This window comes from Lolium rigidum, chromosome 3 (assembly GCF_022539505.1).
Source record: "Lolium rigidum isolate FL_2022 chromosome 3, APGP_CSIRO_Lrig_0.1, whole genome shotgun sequence".
In the NCBI taxonomy this organism is placed as follows: Eukaryota; Viridiplantae; Streptophyta; class Magnoliopsida; order Poales; family Poaceae; genus Lolium; species Lolium rigidum.
In genome coordinates, this window is record NC_061510.1 from 169790229 (window position 1) to 169813547 (window position 23319).

At 46.5% G+C, this 23319-nt stretch overlaps 1 long non-coding RNA gene and 1 pseudogene across 1 annotated transcript; one reads left to right on the forward strand and one right to left on the reverse strand.

The window, feature by feature from the left end:
• The first annotated feature begins 17162 nt into the window (after nucleotides 1–17162).
• On the forward strand, nucleotides 17163–21359 carry LOC124702682 (annotated as a pseudogene).
• A 540-nt stretch (nucleotides 21360–21899) lies between these two features.
• LOC124702683 lies at nucleotides 21900–23061 on the reverse strand. Its single transcript, XR_007002594.1, has 4 exons — nucleotides 22832–23061; nucleotides 22620–22698; nucleotides 22498–22540; nucleotides 21900–22405 (listed from the first exon to the last, which is right to left on the reverse strand). It is a non-coding gene; the product is annotated as an uncharacterized LOC124702683 (long non-coding RNA).
• Nucleotides 23062–23319: the final 258 nt, after the last annotated feature.

A 23319-nucleotide genomic window follows, 5' to 3' on the forward strand; every position in this document is an offset into this window, starting at 1 on the left:
ACTGGCTCACTTGATGATTTTGTTCAATTGGGGTAGGGGTTGCACGACATCCCATCATGCCAATGTCACAAGAGGCCCAAGGTGTATTTTCTTTGACACAAACATATTTCCTTCTTTGTCCGGGCCACTTCTATGCCAAGGAAGTATTTAAGGTTGCCCAAATATTTCACCTCAAACTCGCTGCTCAAACACTCCTTCAATCTCTTTATTTCCTCCTGGTCATCTCCAGTGATGATAATATCATCCACATAGACTGCAAGAATCGTGAACTTCTGATCATAGCGTATGTAGAACACCGTGTGGTCACCATTGCATTGACCATATCACATTCCACAAACAGCACGCTTGAACCTATCAAACCAAGCTCTTGGTGATTGCTTCAGACCATACAAGGATTTCTTCAGCCTGCATACCTTTCATGGGGTTTGTGAGGTACCTAAACCTGGTGGTATCTCCATGTATACTTCTTCATGTAGGTCACCATGTAAGAAGTCATTCTTGACATCTAACAGATGCAAATTCCACCCAAAGTTAGCAGCACATGAAACCAATATCCTTAATGTGTTCATCTTTGCTACTGGAGCAAACGTCTCATCATAGTCAATTCCACATGTTTGACTAAACCCTCTAGCGACCAATCTAGCCTTGTGTCGTTCTACCTTCCCCTCTTGATTCTGCTTCACAGTATAGATCCACTTACAACTTACTGACCTTTTTCCTGCTGGCAGTGCGGTTAGCACTCATGCCTTGTTTTTCTTTAGTGCTTCCAAATCCTCTATCATTACTTCACATCACTTTGGATCTTGCTTTGCAGTTTTCCTATCCTTTGAAACTGAGACAATTTGTAAGGACGCAACAAACACTCTATAGGAAGGAGACAATGCATCATAAGACATAAATTTTCTAATGTCCTCTTCATCGAAAACTATTTGTAGAGCATATGCATTTCGTAGAGAGCCTTCCTAGCCACTTCACCCTTCATGGCCGCTTCATGTACGTTTCTCCATTCGCAACGCAATAGGTAGATCCACTATGTCAGATGAGCTGGTAGCGCTGCCTTGTTGCCCCCTTGCATATGAGGTTGTTGCCCCACTGTGTCAGATGAGCTCACATTACTAGCTTGTTGCTCCCCTTACACATGTGACTGTCGTCGAGAGTACACTTAGAGATTCTTTGCCCATCGGTCCCGAACAGGAACATGGAGAGGACCAATCAAAATTGTACCCACTATCGGTTGGACCAGAACATGCGTATTATCATCAGTCTTAGTGCTTACAAAATCATCATGGGTCTGACACATCGCCTTCTCCTCCTCATGACCATCTTGCATAGAGTGACGATGGTCATGCTCTACAAACAATAGACTCAGATCAGTCGGCTCACCATAGAATGAATCGGATCCCCTGAAGGTGACATCCATACTTACAAACATATGTTTCGCAGAGGGACTCCAACACTTATACCCCTGCTGAGTAGAAGAATAGCCAACAAAAGCACATTTTACTGCTCATGGTTCCAACTTTCCAATTGATAGTCTATGATCTCGAACAAAGTATGTACTGCCAAATAACTTAGGAGGGACAACAAACTTAGTTTGTCCAACCAACAACTCACATGGGGATTTCATACCGAGTATCCTGGAGGGTGTCCGGTTGATCAAATATGTGGCTGTCATGATTGCTGCACTCCACAATAACTTGGGCACATTCATGGTGTATTGGTGTACATTAGCGAGCTACTTCCAAAACATGTCTATTTTTCGCTCTACCACACCATTTTGGGGAGGGGTATGTGGGCAAGACGTTTGATGAAAAATACCTTGTTGAGGCAGAAAGGCCCCAAAGGTGGTGTTCAAATATTATGTGTCATTATCAGTCCCGATCACCTCTACCTGCACTTGAAACTGATTCTTCACATATGCATGAAAATTCTGAAAGTAGTGAAACACCTCATCATTATGACGCGTCAAATAAACCCGTCATATGATAATAACACTCAATAAAGGTGACAAAGTACTTCATTCCATTGACTCACACCACTAGGCAAGTCCATACATCTGAATGAACAGGCATAAAAGGAGATTTGCTCCTAAGCCCTTACTCACATATGAGGTTCTTGTATGTTTAGCATATTCGCAACCATCACATATCAACTTCCCCTTACTTATTTCACACATAACATCTGGAAATATTATACTCGTCTTATTGAAAGATACATTCCCCATACTACAGTGATGGATCCCTTGTCCATCGTGGTTGCAGCATACACCAACTCTGGCTGCATCCCCTTGTCCACATACCAAAGCCCCTGACGGTGCCAGTCCCAACCATATGCCTCGTCTGCCACTACTGAATCATGACATTGAACCTGTTAAGAGTCACACTATAGTCTATATCATCAATTAGAGCACTCAAAGAGATCAAATTTACAGGAAACGCGAGGACATGTAAAACTGGTGATAGGGAGATGTTCGAGGTGCACTTTACTGTGCCCCACCCACAACAAGTTGTTTTGTACCATTAGCTACTTGAATAGTGCCCTTGTGAGTAGGAGGATGCTTAATGTAAGACTCAAACACACATAATTTACCCGCAACATGCTTAGATCCACCCTGTTGGAGATATGCCCAAGAGGCAATAATAAAGTGGTTATTATTATATCTTTGTGTGTGTGATAAATGTTTGCATCACATGCTATAATTGTATTAATAGGAAACATTAATACTTGTGTGTTTTGTAAACATAAAAGAGTCTCTAGTAAGTCTCTTGTTAAACTAGCTTGTTGATTAAAAGATGATCACGGTTTCCTAATCATAAACATTGGATGTTATCAGTAACAAGATCATATCATTAGGAGAATGATGTGATGGACACCGTCCATAGTAAGCATAGCATAAGATCAAGCCATTAAGTTTGTTTGGCTACAAGCTTTCAAATACATAGTAACCTAATTCTTCGACCATGAGATCATGTTAATCACCAACATCAGATGGATGATTTGATGACATCAAACGCCACTTCGTAACTAGGTGGTTATAAAGGTGGCATTGGGTATTCTGAAAGTATGAGTTGAAGCGCATGGATCAAGAGTGGGATTTGTCCATCCAAATGACGGATAGATATACTATGGGCCCTCTCGGTGGAATGTCATCCAATTAGCTTGCAAGCATGTGACTAGGTCACAAGGGATGTCATATCACGGTACGAGTAAAGAGTACTTATCGGTAACGAGGTTGAACTAGGTATGGAGATACCGATGATCGAACCTCAGATAAGTAAAGTATCGCACGACAAAGGGAATCGGTATCGTATGTTAATGGTTCTTTCGATCATGAAGTCATCGTTGAATATGTGGGAGCCATTATGGATCTCCGGGTCCCACTATTGGTTATTGATCGGAGAGGTATCTCGATCATGTCTGCATAGTTCGCGAACCGTAGGGTGACACACTTAAGGTTAGATGTTGTTTAAGTAGATATGGAATATGAGATGGAGACCGAATGTTGTTCGGAGTCTCGGATGGGATCCATAACATCACGAGGAGGTCCTGAATGGTTCGGAGAATAAGATTCATATAAGGAAAGTTATTTTCCGGAGTTATGAAAAGTTCGGGAATATTTCGGTGGAAGACCGGGATATTTCTAGAAGGTTCCGGAGGGGCCACTGGTGGGCCCACGACCCCAGGAGGGGCCACTTGAGCCGAGGTGGTGCAGCCCAGCCCTAATGGACCATGCGCAACATGCCTCAAGGCCCAGGCCGGCTAACCCCCCCCCCCTCTCCCTTGCGCTGGCCCTAGGGATTGGAGGAGGGGCCAAGGCAACCTTTGCCGGCCCTCCCCCTATATAAATAGGGGAGGGGGCAGGGGCGTAGCCCACCCCTTTCCTCCAACCCTAGCCGCCACCTCTCCTCCCTCCTTCTTCCTGCGTCGGCTTGGTGAAGCCCTGCAGGAATTCTCCTCCACCACCACCACGCCGTCGTGCTGTTGGGATTCCGAGGGGATCTACTACCTCTGCTGCCCACTGGAACGGGGAGAGGAAGGTCTTCATCGACTATGTACGTGTGACCGAGTACGAAAGTGTTGCCGGGTCGCATCATCGAAAGGATCGTCTTCATCAACCATGAGATCGGATCTCGTTAAGTCTTTGGATCTTCGAGGGTTAGTTATCATCTATCTCGTTGCACCTATCGCATAGATTAGATCTTGGCTTTTCCATAGATTGGATCTTGATTTTATTCGTTCTTGTGGTAGATTTTTTTTGTTTTCTATGCTACGAGCCCTACACACCCGAGTCTAGAACCCATTCTGTGTCATTCTCATTAAAAGCAAGGTATGCCTTTTCAGAATTACCTTCATCCGCGGAGGCCAAGTGAGCAAAGTCTCCATAGGCAGCATCATCTACCTTTGCACCTTTTGACATCCCATCGCCCCCTTCAACTGCCATGTGTGCCCTTTGATCCCTTGAGTGTCATGAGTATCCACCTCTGCATCTAGCAGTCTGACCCCCTGAATTTCATGAGTATCCACCCATGCCTATAGCAAATCTTCTACTTCCCCTCTGTTATATCCCTTGTATCTGCTACGAGTTGGATAGTTCCACTTCAGGTGGACAATCTCCCCATAGATGAAACAACCTCCGGTCTCATTCCACTCCTTGCGCTCCGTAACAACAAATGTCGAAGCCGGCACAACCTTCTCGTCTGCTTTCTCAACAGATAGACGCACCTCCTCTTGAGTCATCGTTGCAATAGCCTCATCAATAGTAGGCAGAGAAGTTTGATGCATCCAAGATGCTTTCCTGCCATCAAAGCAACGGTTGAGATCCTCCAAAAGTTATAGCACACATATGCGTGCTATCCATTTGTTCCCTGGCTCGATGCAGGCCGCATCATAGAGCTCAAGAGGGTCACGGTTATCTTGGTCTGCCCACCCATCAGTCTGAGCAATGAGCATGAGATTTCCCTTGCCAAAGTACTGGATGGACAGGATCTTCCATATCTCAACAGTAGTGCACAGCCCCTCCACAAAGCGCCCAAGAGAGGGCACCACCGAGTTCAACAACCACCCAATTAGCAAGGATTTGATGCCTTCCACTTCTTTCCCTCTGTGCTATTCTCGTCTCCCGGTTCTCCCATAGTACCCAACAAGTGCCAATCAAGATCCTTTTGCTCCACAACAAACATTTCCCTCCGAGACTAACGAGGGTTAACCTCGGCAATGCCCATAAGTATGGACTTGAATTTTTAGGAAAGAGAGAGAGAGAGCTGGTGGTTTCGAAGACTTGTCAGACGAACTAGGTATCTGACAAAAAACAGATTGCAGGTTAAAGTCCCCGAAATTATACTGGAATTTGGGTTTGCAACAATGTGTGATGTTACAAGTGTTTCGATGCCCTCCCCGGTGGCTCCTCCTAGCCCTTATATAGTGGGCTATGTCTCAGATTCCCTCCTTGGGTCGGTTACAATGACATATATCGGTTTACCCGATTTGGCTAACACTTGCTTAATTTCATCTAGTTTCTAGTCTTGGGCTCTTCTTGGGCTTCATGGGCTTCATACGACCCTTCTTGGATCCGCACTAGGGTTGGTAATATCGAATACCCAATATGGTATACCCAACTCAGACAGTTGGCAGCACCCTCAAGTTTGAGGTTAGTTGGCAACAACACGAGCTTCTGGACCACTTCCCCCTGAGGAACGATGGCCCCCGATGTTGGTCCATCTGCCTTGGAGGCGAGGAACAGTGTGAGCTTCTATACGGCCTCAGCTAGGCTCTTTGCATTGGCCATCTTCTACTCTTCCAAAACTTTCAATTTGGAAAGGGACTAGGATGAGAACCAATCAACTACATGTTGTTTGTGTTCATGTGAGCATACATCACCTCCCGTTCTCGCCCAGTGAACGAGTGCCTCCTGAGTTTGAACGACCGCCTACATAGAAGATCAGGCTTAACTGATGGTAGGATTCAAAGTGCTCCAACACAACGAATTAGTTTGCTCTTGTTTTCAGAACTAATTGTTGGTTAATCTAGTTGTTTTCCTTCAGGTTCAGTTAGCTAGTGTCAAATAAATCCAGTTAGAGGTGTCAGGTTTCGTCAGTTAGGAGTCAGCTACTTTCTAGGGTCTAGAGAGGATCAAGTTTGCTTAGTCTTTGATCCGATTTTTGTGCTAAAAACTCGGTTGCCCGGATATGGGATGGCGCATCCGTTGTGGGCATCGTGTGGCTAGACACGATCGCTACCTTGTGAAAAAAAAAGAGAAGAAGAATGAGAAAATGCTACAAGTTTTGCTCGCAACGCCAAATACTCTGTCCCCCTGTTCGAACCTTGTTCTTGAGATGGATCGAGTGTGAGATCGAGAGTAGTAAGGCTACAAGTGGTATCAGAGCCTCAGATCATGGCGGGATCGAAGATGCCGCAAGCGAATAAAGATGCATCGGCGGAGAAGAAGAATCCCACAGACACAGCATTAGAGTATCTTCAGCAGGTGCCCGCGCTAAAACAACTGCTTATTTAGCGCGTGGATGAAAATTTTGCGCGCTCCAGCAGCCATTGCAACTGCAAAGACGCGCTGCATTGCAGCGCGCTGCGTTTCTCGCTATCCACAGTGGAATATTTTGGGTGTGGGCTGACACACGTGGCATCGCTCTCTCACTCGGCGAAGGACCAACCGCCCCACGTGAAGATTCACTCGCGCCCCATCCTAATACCCCCCCCCCCCATTCCACTTCGCCCCCGCCCCTGCCGCCGAAACGATTTACCCTTCAGCGATGTAGATCTGCCATGCATTGGCTCTACATCGCCGTGTCGTGCTTCTCGTGCCGGTCCGATTTACCCTCAGCTGCCATGTCGTGCTTCTCGTGCCGGGCCGATTTACCCTCAGCCGCCATGTCGTGCTTCCGCGTCACCGTGCCGTCCTCTTCTAGCCGACATGCAACTTGGCGCACTTTACGTACTCGCCAAAATGGGAGCAAGGTATGTGCCCATGTTTTCTATATTTTAGTTGTAGTTCGTACAACAAAAATAGCTCGTTAGCTCGTTAGTTTGTAGATGAGCTCGTTAGTTTGTAGATGAGGTCGTCCATCCGACGACGAATTTGATATCGAGAAAGAAGAGAACATCTCCATGATGTTGGCTTTGCGCACCAATAAAAAGCCGAAGATTGGTGGCTCGGTTTTTGGTAGACAGAAGTTGTGGAGGGAGTGAATCGAAGGCCACAACAAGTTGATGCGGGTGTATTTCAATAAAAATACAACATATCCCTAGAGCCACCTTCGTCGGCGTTTTCGGATGAGCATGGACTTATTCAAACACATCGCAAAGGAGGTGATGAAGCATGGTCCATACTTTGAGCAACGGAGGAATGCCGTGGGAGAGCTTGGTCATAGCACCTATCAAAAGGTGACAGTCGCCCTGCGTATGTTGGCATACAACATACCAACGGATCTGTTGGATGACCACGGTGAGAGTACCGCTAACATGTGTGTGAAGCAGTTTGTGGTTGCAATTGTGCAACTGTTTGGCTCCACATACTTAAGAGCCCCCACTGAAGAAGACACAGCTAGCCTTTTGGAGCAGAACGCAGCTCGGGGGTTTGTAGATATGATTGGCTCAATTGATTGTATGTATTGGAGTTGGAAGAATTGTCCTGGCTCGGGTGTTTGTAGATATGATTGGCACAATTGCTCGTTTCGTTGCTTCGTATCAACCAATTCGGTCCAATGATGCGAACGATGAGCTTCAACAAGATCTCATGGAGGAGTGGTGGAAATGAAATGGACGAGCTACTTTATTTGTTGTATTTGTTGATGGTCAACTTCTTGTATTCGTTGGTGAAACATGTATTCTATTTGTTTTATTTCCCATATACTATTTACTTGTGTTGTGAAACAATAAACTCGACGACTATTATTAATTTAATTTGATTCGTTTAATCTTGTTGAGTGGATATAAAAGTGAAAATGTTGTTTGCGCCGGCACCGCGCGCTGTAATATGCAGCGCTGGGCTGTTTTCTGTTGCGCACAAATAAATATGTTTGCGGAGATTGTTTTCAAATTAAAATACAACAAACAATAAAACAAATAAACAAATAAATAGGGCTAGATCAAGGTGCCGCGGCATTTGCTGATAATCTTTTGATCCTCCACAAATGCTTAACGAGATCAGCTTGAAGTTGTTCGTGAACATTGTTGTCACGGATCTCTGCGTGCATGGTGGGCAACTCATGATCAACCTCCGCAAGAGGGTCCTGACACTCATAGGGACCAACATGTGTCCTGGCATGTTTCTTGCGGTTATCCTCGATGATCATGTTGTGCATGATCACACAAGCATGCATCACCTCTCACATTTGGTCGTGAGACCAGCTTAGAGCAGGGTACCGGACAATTGTGAATTGAGCTTGAAACACACCAAATGTCCGCTCGACATCCTTCATGTAAGCCTCTATCGCGAAGCAAGTGGGAATTCTTCTGACCTGATGGATTCGAGATTGTTTTGACAAAAGTGGCCCATTCTGGATATATACATCTGCTAGACAATAGCCTTTGGTATATTGGTGGCCATTGACCTCATAGTTGCATGGTGGAGCATGACCTTCCACTAGTCTGCTGAAACCGGAGACTGCTGCAACACGTTGATGTTATTGTGTGATCCCGCCATGCCAAAGAAAGAATGCCAAATCCAGAGATCATAATCTGCCACAGCTCAAGCACCACACTACAATATCCATGACGCCCTTTGTATATACCTTGCCAAGTAAACGGGCAGTTCTTCCATGACCAGTGCATGCAATCGATGCTTCCAAGCATTCCAGGGAATTCTCTGACAGCATTTTGTGCCATGGTGCTTGCAGTCTCTTCCTCAGTTGGCCCTCTCAAGTAGTATTTGCCCAACTTTCCCACCACAGCTCGACAAAACTTGTACATGTACTCAATGGCAGTAGACTCACTCATGCGAAGGTAGTCGTCTTGTGTATCGGCAGGTGCTCCGTATGCAACCATCCTCATGGCGGCGGTGCACTTCTGAATCGACGAGAACCCGACATTGCCTACAGCGTCGTGCTTGAGCATGAACTAGGGGTCGAACTCTCGAACGCTGTGGAGGATATTCATGAACAGACCCTTGCTCACCCTATATCAGCGCCAAAAATTGTCGGCATGTGTTGCAACATCTGCGAAGTAGTCGTTGTGCAGCATGGTATACCCCTCCATCCTCTGTCGGGGCTTCGACTTCTTTCTCCCCGGCCTTGATCCTCCGCGGCGCGACCTCTTCCTCTTCTCCGCCTCGGCGTTAAGCACGTCCTGGAGGAACGCGATGATCAGCAAATGCTCCCGGAGATCGTCGTCGAAGGCTTGTTTGTCTTCCAGCAGTAGGGCAATCATCTCATCGTCGCTATCCATGTCTAAAGTAAAATCAATGGTTAAAATTGCGTCGCCGCAGATGAAGTCGTATTTGAATAGGGAAGATTGATACCTTGCTTTTTCGCTAACAAGAGTGGACTGGACGGATGGACTTTTAGCGAAAACATCGAGCTAAAATCGGATGGTCCGAAAGTTTCAAATAATGTACCACCATCACCAACTCGTATAAAATAATATAGAAATAGAGATTTTCTTGAGAAAGAGCTTCATCCTCGCTATTTGATTTACATCGTGATTCAGGTTAGTCATGAGTCAAATTTGATTTGGTGATTCATCTGATTGAGAACGAAGATATTTCTTAGTCGACCGAGAAATAGTCACATCCATAAAAATATTAACATTTAAGATAGGTATTAGTAGATTTAGCGTAAGAATACTGTAGATGCTTATATTTTCTTTATATTTGATCGGGTATGTCTTCTCTACCACCGGCTTCCCCCGCAACCACCACCGTCGGCCGGACCGCCATCCACCCCACCCGTGGCCGGTGTGTTGTCACACACCTCGCTGCCCCGCCTTGCCCCAAGCTCCCCCCCCCCCCCCCTACGCCGGTCCACCGCCGCCCCGGCCATCCCTCTAAGGCTCGCCCCCTTCTTCTCCGGTGCTGGCACCCCGCACCCTAAACCCTAAGGTTCATCCTCGCCGTCGTCGTCCCCACCACGGCCAGCCGCGCCATCACCACCTCCGGCTCGGCGGACGTTCCTCCGCACCCTCCCTCCTCCCGCTCGGTGTGTGCAAGGTAGAAGACGATGCACGAATCTTGGCGCGATTTCAACGGCTGCAGATTCTACTGAGCTCTAAGGTAAATCTTAGTTTTGAAAATTAGAAAACCCGTATTTGATCCACTAAATTTATAAGCATTATTGAAAGTACCGCAAGTTTGTAAGGGCATCTCCAACCGCGCGACCCAAACAGACGCGCTGGGCCGTCCGTTTTGGATCGTTTGGGTGGCCGAGCGGACACGCGGACAGCGGCCCGCGTCCGCGTGTCCGTTTGGGTCGCACGCTGCGCCCAACGCGGCAACCCAAACAGACGCCACGTGGTTCGTCTTCAACGCGCAGTGCTGCGCCATGGCAGGCCTCCGATGGGACATCACCAATGTTCCCGCGCGCGCGAAAAGCCCTTTGGCGCGCGCTCGCGCCCAAGTTTCCCGCCCGCCGCCGGCTATAAAAGACGGCGGCGGCCAGAGACCGCAGCACACCCTCCCCGCCGTCCTCTCCCCCTCCACCTTCTCCGGCGCCATGCCGCGCACCCTGCAGGCCACGTGGGCCAAGCTCTCCCTCGCCGCCCGGGCTAGGTTCCCGCGGACGGAGGAGGAGGAGCGCGCGGACGCGCGGTGGGTCGCCGACGACGACGCGCTCCGCGTCGCTGCCGAGGCGGCGGCGAAGAAGGAAGGGGGCGCGCTCCGCGTCGCTGCCGAGGTGGCGGCGGCCGCGGACGGCTGGCACGAGACCGCGGACGGCTGGTACAAGGCCGCGGACGCCGCGGAGGAGGAGCCCGTGAACGAGGAGGACCTCGCGCTGGCCAACATTAACGCCGCCATCGAGGAGCGCCTCGCCGACCTCATGCGCGTGACGAAGGAGCACGAGGCGACCTGCCGGGCCGGTCGCCGCCGATTAGGCGACCTCCTCGGGCAGAAGAACGAGCTGCTCGCTATGCGAGCAGCCCGCCACCTCATCCAGATGCCCTCGCCCGAGCGGTGCGCCCGGGAGGCTGCTGCGTCGGCGGAGCGCGGCCGACAAGAGCGCACGTGGCGGTGGAACGGGACCCACGAGGCCCAGGCCGCCGGCCGCGTCCGCCTGGAGGCGCGCACCGCTGTGGAACGCGCCGCCCTGCGGGAACCGGAGCTATGCGGGAAGCGGATGGTGCCGCCTCAGGAGGCGGAGCGCGAGCGCGCCCGAGGCGCGCGAGCGGAATGGAGGAGGATGAAGTCCTCCGCCGCGCCACCCAGCTCATAAGCTGGAGTGGAATCCTCACGCGTACAGAACGCCCGCGTCGAGTGAAATCCACGGCCCCGTACGTATTAGGATAGAACTAGTAGGCTAAAAAAATGTAATGATTCCTTTGAATGAAAAAAATATTTCTATTTCTATGACACGCGGACCATGGGCGGACAAGGGGCGGATGCGAGCGACCAGCATTCGGCGTCCGCGGCCACGCAAACTCGCCCCAAATTTGGGCTGGGTTTGGGTCATCCCGGACGCCGCGGACATCCATTTTAGGGATGGGGACGCGCGCTGGGCCACGTTTTTGTCCGGCTCGACCCATCTGGACGCGCGGGCGCGGTTTGGGTCGCCCGGTTGGAGATGCCCTAAGGGTCAAATGCGCCGCGTGTTGGATTTTCAGCCGCCGTTGTTGTCATTTCTGTCTATATATCTGTATGGATTTCCCGAGGTGTATTGGCAGCCAGAGAGCAACTTGTTCCGTTTCTTGCATAACTACTATACTATTTGGGAACAAACATCTTTTTTCTTATAATTTTGAGGGAGGCTGGTAATTAAGGTGATGCTGACACGTGTTTCTCCCAATGGTTTGGTTTCCGTAGAAAAATTCTTGTGTACACTTTGGGTGCTCTTGCCAATTTTTTGGAAGGACAGGCCATGGTGCTACGTACTTTTCTCCCTGATGACGCTTTGCTCGGTTGGTGTTCTGTTTGTGTGTCTATAGCAGCAACTGGTCAGGATCTGTCACCGCTTTGACCCTATTTTGTATTCTCTGCGCGTGTCCCTCTCGAACGATCCAACTATTTTCGCGTCAATGCCCCGTAACCGTGGTGGAGTATTCTGGAAACTCCCCTCCTGCTTCCAAATTGCTCCTCCTACCCATCCAGTCCTACCTCGCCCCGGCATCGTCCGGCACCGACGGGCGACGCCAAGAGAGACAGGAGGAGGTGACAGCATCCAGCTCCTCCTCACTCCGCATCCTCCCTGCTCCGCGGTCCTCCTCCGCCTCACGGCGGCCGCCCCAAGATCCTCGTGGATCTCGGCTTCTGCTGCGCGTGGGCACCCGATTCCTGGCCAGTGATGTGCAGAACGAGTGCTTCAGCAGCGAGGCCACGTGAGTGCCTCCCTTACTCTCTCTGTCTCTCGCGAAGTGACGCAGCGGAGGCCCTCCTCTCCCGCCAAGTAGACAGGTAGTCCAGCTCTGGATTCCGCTACTGCGTTCAGGCAGCCGGTCGCTGCCGCCCCGTGGCTCTCCGTTGCGCTTACATCAGCTCTTGCATCTGCAAAGGCCGACCGCTGGAAGTGGTGGTGGTCGGCGGAATGAATTAGGGCAACGGCATGATGAGACTCCTTAACCCGGCAACTCAGCTACACTGTGGGGTGTTCATCACTCTATCCAGGTTGCTACCACCACCATAGATTCATGCACAGGGGTGGAGCGGCCTTGCAGCCGTGGGGAACAGCCCCCAACTCTGTTTCACCATTTGAGAAGGTGAGCTGATTAAATTGATTTCCTCCATTGGATGAAAATGCCCTATTTTTTGTGGTTTACTTATGCAAGGTTTGTGCATACTGCTCTTCAGCTCTAGATTGTTGTTTGATAGAGCTCTGAATTTGTTTAGGCATAGAATTCTGTGTGCACCTTTTTCTGTCAGTTGAGTTCTTGAAATGAATGGGGAGGTCGGTTTAGAGTTGCATCCTTCATGTTTTTTGTCAACAGGAGAACCCTAGGATTATAAGCTAATTTATGATGTTTGCATTTTCGTTCAGGTATGTAATCATCAGTATATATGATTAGTTGGTACTACGACAACCAAGGAAAATTAAGGAAGTTTGAGATATGAGATATGGGTCTTGAATTGGGAATAATCTTACTGGTTCGTTCCTATGCCACTCTCTTTTGTTTCAGGTATGTCATCATCAAATAATTTCTGTGAGCTGACATTTAAGAAAAAAGATTGTTGTCATCACTTAAGAGTTTCTATTGAAGAATTCTAAAAACTTCTTTATGCTTAAGGCAGTGAAGGGAATGATGTGCTTTCACCCTCACATTTGCTATAAAATTTTGTTCAAGGAACTAAGCGTTTTGGAGGAATGGGAGTTCTGTGGACATCTCACCCATTGGTAAAATTATTAATCCGTGATTTCACTTACTTGGTAAACTTGCAGGGCCAAAGTTTGGACTCTTTAGTCAAAGATTACTTGTTTATCCCTCATTGGAAAGTTTCATGGCTTAATATATCTGCTTTTAATAGCTGTTATCCTTCCCCTCACTCAATTTTTCGTTTGTTTTTTCAGTTGAGCTCCTGTAGTTAGTATTTCCTAAATGCTGCCATTTTCTTAATATGGCTGTACATTCATGTATCTATGACAGGCAAAGATGAAGCAGACATGTACTTGCCCAAGGTAAGAAATACTTTTTCTCAATTGCTACATATAAATCCATAGTGTTCTAGATTATAGTAAATCCAACTATAGTATGAATTACTATTAACGAGTTACTAATTCATTAGCATTTAGCAACATAGTTAGTTTTTTATGTTGTTATTAGTGAGTACGCTAATTCTCTTCGTTTGGCTTTATATTGTTTTACCTGCATCACCATTTCTTGCTTTCTACATGTAGAGTTGAGCTTATGTGATGCATGTTTCAAACATGCAACTCATTGTGTTGTTGCTCTGTAATAGTTCAGTTATTAAGCATTGCTAATATTTTTACTTCTTCATTCCCATGGTTCAGACTTCAGATATGGAAGAGTGATGCTGGTCGTCACTTATTAAGTCATCTTTGGGAAATTAATATGGACATGAAAACTAAGTTCAACAATATGACACACTAAGCTGTAATTAGGTCGTCACTTATTAAGACGTCTTTGTTCTCTACTCCTTGGTTATACAAATAGGATTTATGATTTTTTTTTAAAATGTTTAAAGTTGCTTCGTCTGCACTTGCTTATTCATCTATGCACTGAGATTACCTTGCAGAAACTGTATTATCACTTTTTTAGAGACGGAGGCCACAAAAACTGTTAGGCAGGTTGCTGTTTTTGTCGATCGATTCAACAAGAGAAAACTTGGGTAAATAGTAGTGTCTGACAACTGGTAGGTTGTTGTGTGTTGACAGTTCTGAATCGCTTAATGTAATACGGTTTACTGAATATTTGTAGTACCTGACAGGTGCTAGGCTGATGTACTGAATATTTGTAGCACCTGACAAGTGCTGGGCTGTAGTCTGTTGACAGTTCTGAATCATTTGATGCAATATGGTTTCCTGACTATATGTTACTACAAACAAATCAGCAAAGGGTTCTGAATCATTTGATGCAATATGGTTTCCTGACTATTTGTTACTACAAATAAATCGGCAAAGCACAAGTAAGTTGTAATACTAGCATACCTCCCATTTGTAAAGCATAATTTTGTGGTACTACTAGCATACCTAAAATTTATACAATCTTTTTAAGCCGATGAATGTAACAATCACAAATGCCGTTGAGACAAATGAATTGGTGCATTTTTAAACTTCGTTTCATGATTTTTGGCCAAATGTGGCTGACACAGCTTACCCTACTCAAAATACCCTTGCAAGCTAGATATGTCATATATTCTCATAGGCCCTTCATCCAGACACCTCTATCCTTACTGTGCACAATGTGGCCTTTGGCTTTGGGTGGAGGCTACAGGATCAAGCAAACAGATCTTTGGCAGTGAGGAACCACTGGGCGTCAGAAGAAAGCTAGATATGTCATGTTTTCCTACATCGTTCATCTGAACATGTATACTTGCTGTAAAATATGCTGTTATGTTCAAATCAATTATCAAAACAAGTATAAACTATCAGTAGTTTGGATTGTTCATTCTTTCTGGACATAAGTAGGTGGATATTTTGGTTCTAGGTTCAACCACTAATGCCAGTGGGAAAACACCACACAATTTCTATTTGTTGATTTATTTTCAAAACTTCTCTATGCTAGAAATCCATACACCTCTATACAATGTTGAATGGCTTGCAAAGTGTTTCCGTGTAGCACTAGATGAATGTTTCAACATTCTTTTCTTGAAAGTGTAAACTTCTGTATGATTTCTTGCTGTGATGGTATTTGTCGTAGCAAGCAGAAAATAAATTTGGTCTTCACTCGCTGATATGTCAGGTGAATTTGTTTTTCTACGCCCTGTAAATTTGATTTCTTTCTTTGAGGGTGGCATGTAACTGGTAGCCAAGTCTTTGTTCAGGTAAAGTTGGTCTCCACAGCAAGAACCAGTCGCAATAAATTTAACTGGTAACCAAGTTTTTTTTCCTTTATGCCATATATTCGAAGGTAGTAATCCCAACTTCCTGCTTAAACTTTTACAGCTTCATTCCCCTATAACAAATGACATTGTTGCAGGAGAGATTTGTCCATGGTTGCAACTGCTACACCAGCAAAGTCCGTCAGCTCCTATTAATAGAAGACATCCTATTTCAACGAACTACTATCCTGTATGTAGTCTTTAGTTCTTATAAGGAGTTAAGGTCTGCCACCAACACTTCTTATGGCCTACTTTAATCCTGGAGCTCCAATCCTCCATACTGTGTTGATTAAAGGTCGATATAGTTATTACATATTTATATCTACGAGTCACCGCTCAGGTAGTGCATCCAACTGAATTGCTACATTTCACCCCAATTTCTTGACATGGCAGCATTGACAAGTATTCTTCAGCAGTAATCTTGCACTCTTAAGTCTGATACCTACTTTGCATCCCTCCCACAGGCATGTGTGTTTATTGAAGAAAATATGCATGTTCTGTCCATGTATGGTTCAAGCTGTTAAATAGCAGAGCCTTCGTTGTGTACATCACCAAGAACTATCCATGTATGTTCCTTTACAAACTATTATCGATTTCCTTTAAATTTGTGTACATCACCAAGAACTATCCATGTATGTTCCTTTACAAACTATTATCGATTTCCTTTAAATGGTGAATTTGCACTGAGGGAGTAGGAACTGTTACAGTGGACACCCACTGGTTCCTTTTGCTTTGCTCAAGACACACATTACAACAACCGCTCTGTATGGTGTGTTACTCTAGAGTTATTAATTTCAACCTTTTTCCTTTAACCCTAATCTGTTTGATCAGTCGTTTAGTGATCAGTTTTGTAATCTGGAAAAAAAAAGGATTGAATGACCGCTTCTATCATGATTACCATAGATATTCTGTTTTCAGCTATCCTAATAATTCTATTAATTGCAGCAATTCTGAGTGAAGTGACATGTACTCACCTGAAAAGTTTGACCAAGTAGTATGACCATGCAGCGTGTAGTTTTCTTGATGGGATTTGTTTTTTTAATATTGTTAACTATCTCTCTTGAATATATGAACCTTCCAGATGATACTACCAACAAGTATTTTTTTAGATTATATCAACCAAAGAAGGCAATCCATTATTTTTCTCTTTTTTCTTACTGATTGCAGTACAAGAAACTAGAGTTTGAAGTACATGTGCCATGGTGATCCGATTGGTAAAATAGAATAATCTGTATTTACTTTGCTCCGCTTTCCCTGAAATTAGTCGGTTGTTTTTGGTTACTAATGCATAGGCTCATGGCTTGATATGCTAAAACATGGATGAAAACTAGACCAGTTTACATGAGGCAATTGTACAACGTAGACTCACGGCCTCAACTCGCAGCTACCACATGGGCGCGGCGTGCCGCCACGCCATTACATGCTAGTTACTTTAACCCAACGTCTGCATCTACACTTTGCAATATAAGATAAAATTCCTTGACTTCATCCAGCTAGCCCAGCCGTAGTTTGACTGGACCAAGCTCGGCAGTCAGAGGCCATGGACATGGACCAGCTCTCTTACGGAAGCTTCGGCTTGATCGCCTTAGCCACGATTCTCTTCTCGCTGGTTCTGAGGCAGGCTCTGGGTGGTAAGGACACCGGAGCCAAGCTTCCCCCAGGTCCATGGAACCTCATTCACGTCAGCCGACGCCGCCCCCCAGTCCTCGTCCGGCGGGTGATCAGACACCGGTACCGCCCCCCAATCCACCTCCGGCGAAGAAGCAGAAGCAGTCCTGGGTTATTAACCCGGACCCTTATGTACCTAGAACCACAAAGATACCAGAGCCATCACTGAAGCCTCTCATCCCGAGGCCTTGGGAACTTAGTGTCGAGGAAAATGCAGCGGCCGTGGCTGCTCAGCATGAGAAATGGAAGGAGGAGTGCAAGAAGAAAAGAGAGGGCGAGCCCAAGCCGGTATATTCGACAAGCAAAAGCGAGTGGGCTAAGTCATTTTTGAACACACCGTCCCAAGCCGCGAAGAATCTGCTCGACGACTATTTACGTGAACTTCGTAGGCAAGCACTCGCGTTCAAGAGGAACCAAGAGTTGGCGGAGAAGAAAGCCTTGGAGGACGAGGCCGAGACAAAATTAGAAAGGGGGAAAGAAGTTGCCCAGCTCGGGGAACAAAGTAAACAATCGATCGCCCCGCTCATAGTGCAAGCCGCCGGTCGGATGCCCCCGATATCATAGCAGCTGCGGCAGCTTATGGATTGACCGTAACGAGTGCCAGAGAACAAGCGGCCGACTTAGGTATCACTCTTCGTGCACTGTTAGGCCTTGATGAGGCGCCAATGAAGGACGTAGTATTTACATATGTGAAGAATGGCCCTCTCATCGAGCCTGCGCAAGAAGAGGATCTACCTCGACAAATGAAAGGTCTGCTAAATTGGTACAAGGGTTACATAAAACATAAAAACGCCAAAGACTATATCTATGCGGAAGTTAGATATGAGCATCACTTCAAACGTTACTGGGTACAAATTCATCTGAGTGAATTGTTCCAGCTGTTCAATCTGCGCGACCTCGACAAATCTATCATCAGTTGCTACGTTACGTAAGTGATTTATTAATTTCTACCCCATCTCGTTCATTGCCTGCACTATATATATATATATATATATTGTCCTAACTATCTTGTTGTGTACGCTATTATGCGGAATGAAGAAGCGGGAAATGCGAATAAGGAACATCCATGATGTTGGGTTCATTGACCCACACATCGTTAATTCATATGTGTTAGAACACCACCCCGCCGACGTGGAGGATGACTCGTGGCGGTTTATTAGAAAACAGACAACGGAAAAGTGATATTCTATTTCCTTACCATTTTGGGTGAGTGTTTACATCTTGAGCACATTCTCTTTTGTTTACTCCATGCATGGTATGTGGCTAATCGATGAGTTATGCATGATTGTGCATGTATCGTGTCCGCGAGGTTCCACTTGGATTCTTATGGTAATTAAAGTTCAGACCTCCTCGGTTCTCGTCCACGACTCTACGAATATGGATCCGGCGCTTTGGGGCGACATGAGAAAAATGATGCAAAAGTAATTATTTTCATTCATTTGCGCTCTATATCGATCGGCCTATTTCGTTCATCATTTCCTAATATCAAGTAACTAATTAATAACTCTCTTGTTTATTTAATTTTCTTTGCCTCGTAGGGTTTGGAGACGGTTCGTAGATACCAAGGTCGGTGAATTCAAAAAAGAGCTACATTTTAAAATGGCGGTGCGGACGGCAGGGATATTCGGCCACGGGGACCAATCTATGTGGATACTATGTTTGTGAGAGGATCCGGAGATGCTGCAATGAGCGGGACCCGAAGTGTGAGAACAACACCATGAGGAATAACCTCCGGAAGACGCTTAGTCCGAAGCTCGCTTCCGACCACTTCAAGAGGAACTAGGCTGGATGGTTGGCGAGGGAAGTCATCGATCCTAGAGGAGAACACTATTACGATGACGTAGAACTTTATATGCACCGGAATTTGTAACTAACTTGTTCAAAATTGTATATGGTCATCCGATATTGAATATATATTGTATATGGTCATCCGATATTGAATATATATTGTATATTCCTCTTGAATTCTTTTTGGTTCTAATTTCAAATTTGTTTGAAATTGTACATTCATATGCATGTATGTATACGATGCAAGTAGAATATGTGAAACTCCTTCAAAATTAAAACCCAAAAGAAATAAAATAATACAAATTAAAAAGAAACCAGATTTAGGGGAGGGGGGCTAAACCCTAAACCTCGCGGAGGCCTTTAGTCACGGTTGGCCGGAAGAACCGCGACTAAAGGTCCTCCGCTCACAGCGCTCGCCTGCGGCCCACGTGGACGGGCCTTTAGTCGCGGTTCGTAAGGAACCGCGACTAAAGGGGGGGGCCTTTAGTCGCGCTACTTTGGTCGCGGTTGCGCCACCGCGACTAATGGCAGTTGCCAACCGCGACCAAAGCCCCTTTTTCCACCAGTGTCCCGTCATCGGCAGCCTCCACCACCTTGCCAGCACGAAGCTGGGGCACCGCGCTTTGCTCCGCCTGTCCCGCCGGCACGGCCCGCTGATGCTGCTCAAGCTCGGCGAGGTGCCCACCGTGATCGCGTCCACCCCTGAGGCTGCCATGGAGGTGCTGAAGACAAACGATCTGGCCATGGCGACCCGTCCGAGCGGCCCCACGCTGGACATCGTCAGCTCCGGTGGCAAAGGCCTCCTCTTCGCGCCCTACGACGAGCACTGGCGGCAGATGCGCAAGGTATGCGTCGTCGAGCTTCTCAGCACGAGGCAGGTGTGGCGTATCGAGTCCATCAAGCAGGACGAGGTGGCGTACCTCATCGAGTCCGTCGCTGCTGCACCTTCGGTCTTCAACCTCGGCAAGGCGCTAGCCAATCTGACGAGCAACATCATCGCGAGGGCGGCCTTCGGCGGCAAGTGCCCGCGGCGGGAGGAGTACCTCGGGAGCTCAGCGGGATGACTATGCTTCGGGAGGGTTCGGCCTGGTGGACTGTTCCCGTCGTCTCGGGCTGGTGCGATGGCTGAGCGGCAACGAGCGCGACATGAGAGGAGCCACGCCGGGTGCACGAGAATCCGGGAGACATCATCGAGGAGCGCAAGCGAGAGGAAACCAAGCACCTGCGGCATAAGAGACGACGAGGACCTGCTCGACGTGCTTCTCAGGCTGCAGAAGGAAGACACTCTCCGCTTACCCCTGACGTCGGAGATCATCGGCGCCCTCATCTTCGTAAGCGAACCCTTCCTCATAGTATCACTTTGGAACAGACATTGAAGCTCCCAGAATATATATCAGTATCATGATTCCAGGACATATTTGGAGCTGCTACCGAGCACCACGAGCTGCTACGTTAGAATGGGCCATGGCGGAGCTCATCCACAACCCGCAAACGATGGCAAGGGCGAAACTCGAAGTCCGAGAGAGGCTGGGAAAGGGCAGATCCACGGTCACGAACGCAGACCTCCGCGACCTCCGCTACCTCCAGATGGTTATCAAGGAGACGTTAAGGCTTCATCCCGCCGCAGCGCTGATCCACCGGGCAAGCCTGCAAAATTGCCAGGTCATGGGCTACGCCATACCAAAGGGCACCCATGTCACCATAAACGCCTTCGCGGTAGGGAGGGACCCGGCACACTGGGGGGAGGACGCGGAGGAGTTCGAGGCCGGAGAGGTTCGAGGAGACCGGCGCCACCGGCGTGGAGTACAAGCAGGGGGCACGAGATGGAGTTCATCCCGTTTGGAGCGGGCCGTAGGCAGTGCCCCGGGGCCCTGTTCGCCACCTCCACCATCGAGCTTGTGCTGGCTAACCTCTTGTACCACTTTGACTGGGCGATTCCGGCTGGGGCAGGCCCGGAGACACTGGACATGAGCGAGGTGTTTGGGATCATCTTGCATGCCAAGTCCAGCCTCTGCCTGGAGGCGGTCAGAAGCTCGCCATCTACAGAAGTGTCTGTGTCTTAGAAATGGTAGCTAACATCCCAAAAGCTCTACTGGTTGCGCAAGCAGGCTGTAATAACACATAATGTCCATCATTTTCAAATCTCTGAACTATGTACTCCATCAATTCATTTTAAGATGAGTTGCCCCAATACTATGTTTATTTATTTTGCTATTTATTTAAGAAGATTTGTGCTTCCATAGACCCCCAAATTTTAAACAGTGTAAAACGTTTCAGTCTTGTGGGTCTATGGAAGCACATGCCAATAATTTGTAGCTCCCAAGCTCCGATGATCTTGCTTTCTATTTATTTTATTTTGAAAAGTTCATTTTAAAATACATGTCTCCAAATATTCTGATAAGAAAACAGACAAGTGTATAGTTTGTACGACCAAGGTTTCATCCAAATATCTTTTCATATGTGATATGCACAAAAAAGACAAATCTTTTGTAAGTTAAAAATGAGTTGTTTTTTGTCTTTCCAAAGCCACGATTTTTGTGTAGCCTACAATATAGTGCTCCCTCTGTTCCATAATTCTTGTCGTTTGTTTTAGTTCAAACTTGAACTACAATCATGACAAGAATTATGGAACAGAGGGAATAACATATTATCTAGCACAACTCTGCAGATATGTGAATAGCATGTGTATGTATTCACTTTTTTTTCTTTTTTGAAACTTTCAAGATACCATTTTTTGAATGCCAGCAGAATCATGCAATTATTTGTAATATATCAGCAGACTCTGCTGCTCCATATATGCGAAAATGCTAAGCATGAAAAGACAAGCGTTACCACTATGAGTAGCTACAATCTACTGGTGGGGAGAACAAAACGTGTAGATAAGAGATTTGTATGAATAAAGTTGTTTCAAACACCTTTTTTCATGTAGTATCAATTCTCACCTTTTGAGAAAGAAATAAGTCTTCGGATGTAATGTCACCGGCGGTCAAATGCCCCCATGATATTGTTCAAGATTGATGCATGGTCCAGCATTTGACCAATACGCATGATGGAGGAGAAAGGGATGTAAACATAAGCAGGATTCCATCCAAAACTAGAGCTAACGATTTCTGCACCAAGCTGTAGAGTTGCAACGGGGAGGGAAATGCTTATATGGTGGTAACAGGAGGGAAGTGCTTTAGTCCCTTACCAAAATCGCTAGCTGCTGTTGCAGTTAAAGCCATGATTAAGACTCTAGGGACGTTCTGATTGAGCCATACGAGACCTTGGTAATCTGGACAGAAGTCATGTCCCCATTGACTGGTATAGAAATGAAACTCAGCATTCAGCGATGTGGCAGGAAAAAACTGCTTCTGAAAGAATCAACACAGAATGCTAGATTTAGGCATTACCTTACACAATGAGCTTCACCAATATAAATCTTGCTAGCAATCCCTATCAGAAGGTACAGTTTAGAAAGGAAAAATTCTAGTACAGGAAGTAGCATTTCGGCAATGTAATATAAGATCAGTACCCTATGGTGTAAGCCTCTTAGGATCTCCATAAAGTAGATTCCTGCTATTATTTCCTGTGTGACTTAAGGCGTGCCATTTCTGCAAGAACATGAGAACTTGAGTTACAAAACAAATGTTACGCTTTTTTTAAAGCCGTACGCTGCAAGAAATATAGGGAAGAAAATTCAGCAATAAGGTACACTAGAGATCAAATGAGCTAATAATACTTCACCTAAGCTCTTGGATAACCACATATGACTGAGGATTCAAGAATGCTGCTTGTATCCAAACTTGAATGTTAATGCAACAACCTGATCCTGGACAAGTGACGATGTGAAAATGGCAAAGAAAATTCGCAATGACTGGGTGTAATGATGCAGGGAGCTGCAACGGTGTAAATACAAATGAAGTTTCTGGGTCTTGACATGAAGAAAGGTTAAAAGAACACAGTAGAGCAAGGAAAAATTTAGAGCAAGGCAAAATTTTCCGAATGATAACACAAGTTCTTTAAACGTTCACCCCTCAATCAAGAGCCCAACTGACATCCTTTTTAGGACTATGTTTTGCAATGTGAAAAGACACAAAGCCAAACCGGTCGAACCAATGCTTTGCCATGAGTACGCTCTGAAGGAAGGCTGGTATTTTTTTACAATTCTGTGTGTCACTGAGTTGATATTGTGAAGCTTAAATTTTCCGTGCATCATCCAAGTTGCATGCAAG